The sequence below is a fragment of the Oncorhynchus clarkii genome, chromosome 18, assembly GCF_045791955.1.
Source record: "Oncorhynchus clarkii lewisi isolate Uvic-CL-2024 chromosome 18, UVic_Ocla_1.0, whole genome shotgun sequence".
Classification (NCBI taxonomy): domain Eukaryota; kingdom Metazoa; phylum Chordata; class Actinopteri; order Salmoniformes; family Salmonidae; genus Oncorhynchus; species Oncorhynchus clarkii.
Genome location: NC_092164.1, coordinates 66,811,197 through 66,814,158, shown reverse-complemented (window position 1 = coordinate 66,814,158; position 2,962 = coordinate 66,811,197).

Below are 2,962 nucleotides of genomic sequence, written 5' to 3'. Positions count from 1 at the left end.
GATTCTATACGTAGTATGTTCTCCTTGTGTAAGGAGAAAACACTGAGCGGAATATGACGGAGGTTACATACAGTGAGCTACAAAAGTATTGGGACAGTGTTTTGACTCTGTACTCCGGCACTTTGGATTGGAAATGAAACTACTAGGATGTTAAAGTGCAGACTGTTGGCTTTAATTTGAGGGGATTGTCACCCACATCAGGTGAATTCCAGCACTTTGCCCCACCCATTTTAGGGGACCGTAAGTATTGGGGAAAATGCTCTTATATTTAACTAGGCAAGTCAGGAACAAATTCTTATTTACAATGACGACCTACCCCGGAAAACACTGGGCCAATTGTGCCCCGCGGGACTCCCCATCACAGCCAGATGTGATTCAGCCTGGATTTGAACCAGGGACTCTTGCACTGAGAGACAGTCTCTTAGACCGCTGCGCCACTCGGGAGCCCGATTGAAACATTGTGTTGAAAATCCCCGCTTGTTTGCATAGTCAGCTTACAAACATCTCTGACACACACACTTACCCCAACAGACATGTCACTAGGGGTCTTTTCACAGTCCCCAAATCCAGAACAAATTCCAGAAAGTGAACAGTATTATATAGAGCCATTATTGCATGGAACTTCCTTCCATCTCATATCGCTCAAAAGCAGATAAAGCAACACCTCACGGCACAACGCCTCTCCCCTATTGGACCTAGATAGTTTGTGTGTATGTATTGATATGTAGGTTGCGTGTGCCTTTTGTAAAAAAATATAAAATGCATGTCAAGGGCTGCCCAACCATCAAGATGAATTGTCAGATTCAACAGAAGATCTCTTTGTTTCTTGGGACCAAGAACAAGCATCTCTGTTTTGTCCGAGTTTAAAAGTAGAACGTTCGCCCACTTCCTTATGTCTGAAACGCAGGCTTCCAGCGAGGGCAATTTTGGGGCTTTTGTTACGGCTCTCGTCTTAATGAGGATCGGACCAAAGTGCAGCCTGGTAAGTGTTCATGATTTTTTTATTGAACAAAATAACAAAGTGAAAAATGAACAGTTCTGTAAAGCAAATAAACTATACAGAAAACAACTACCCACAAAACACAGGTGGGGAAAAGGCTGCCTAAATATGATTCCCAATCAGAGACAACGATAGACAGCTGCCTCTGATTGGGAACCACACTCGGCCAAAAACAAAGAAATAGAAAACATAGAAATAAAGAAACTAGAACGCCCACCCTAGTCACACCCTGGCCTAACCAAAGTGAGAATAAAAGCCTCTCTATGGCCAGGGCATGACAGCTGCACCATGTTTCATCGAAATGTGAAGAGGATTGGACTGAAAACCTACAGGACAGTAGATCTCCAGGAAGAGGGTTGGACTGAAAACCTACAGGACAGTAGATCTCCAGGAAGAGGGTTGGACTGAAAACCTACAGGACAGTAGATCTCCAGGAAGAGGGTTGGACTGGAAACCTACAGGACAGTAGATCTCCAGGAAGAGGCTGAGGCTGAAAACCAAAGGACGGTAGATATCCAGGAAGAAGGTTGGACTGAAAACCCACAGGACAGTAGATCTCCAGGAAGAGAGTTGGACTGATAACTTACAGGACAGTAGATCTCCAGGAAGAGAGTTGGACTGATAACCTACAGGACAGTTGTCACATTCTGACCTTAGTTCCTTTTTTATGTCTTTGTGTTAGGTTGGTCAGGGCGTGAGTTGGGGTGGGTAGTCTATGTTCCTTTTTCTATGTTGCTATATTTCTATGTGTTTGGCCTAGTATGGTTCTCAATCAGAGGCAGGTGTCGTTCGTTGTCTCTGATTGAGATTCATACTTGGGTAGCCTGTTTTCCCCATTTTGGTTGTGGGTGTTTAATTTCTGTTTAGTGTCTGTCCACCTGGCAGAACTGGTGCGGTTTCTCTTCATTGTTACTTTGTGTAGTGTTCAGTTTGCACGCTGCATTTTGGTCCTCCTCTCCTTCCACCAACGAGAATCGTTACAACAGTAGATCTCCAGGAAGATGGTTGGACTGTAAACCCACAGGACGGTAGATCTCCAGGAAGATGGTTGGACTGTAAACCCACAGGACAGTAGATCACCAGGAAGATGGTTGGACTGTAAACCCACAGGACAGTAGATCTCCAGGAAGATGGTTGGACTGTAAACCCACAGGACAGTAGATCTCCAGGAAGATGGTTGGACTGTAAACCCACAGGACAGTAGATCTCCAGGAAGATGGTTGGGCTGTAAACCCACAGGACAGTAGATCTCCAGGAAGATGGTTGGACTGTAAACCCACAGGACAGTAGATCTCCAGGAAGATGGTTGGGCTGTAAACCCACAGGACAGTAGATCTCCAGGAAGATGGTTGGGCAGCCCTGTAGTTCTGTCCTTGAGCTGTCCATGTCTATAAATGTTCTGTATTATGTTCCCTGTTTTGTTTGGAAGAGTAGCTGCTGCTTTTGCTTTTCCTTATAAAATCCCGAATATCAAATACCCAGGATCACACAGGACACCAGATAAGACAGGAGAATTACACCAGATAGGACAGACTAGACCCCCCCCCCCCCCCGCCCCCAGGCACATACACTATTGCAGCAATGATACTGGAGACTGGGGAGGGGAGGGGAGGGGAGGGGAGGGGAGGGGGGGGGGGGGGGGGGGAGGGGGGGTCAGGGGACACCGTGGCCCTGTCTGAAGTTACCCCAGGACAGGGCCATTCCCAGGCAGGATATAATCCCACCCACTTTTTCAAAGCACATCCCCCACAGCACCAGAGGGATATCAACAGACCACTAACTTACTACCCTGAGACAAAGCAGAGTATACCCCACAAATACCTCCACCGCCGCACGTTCCCATGAAGGTGCGAAATCAGACAGGGAGATCACGTCAGTGGTTCAGCCCTCTCAAATATCCTGGCATGACGTGATGCACCCCTCTTAGGGACGATATGGGAGAGACCCTATTCTTTGAGCTGA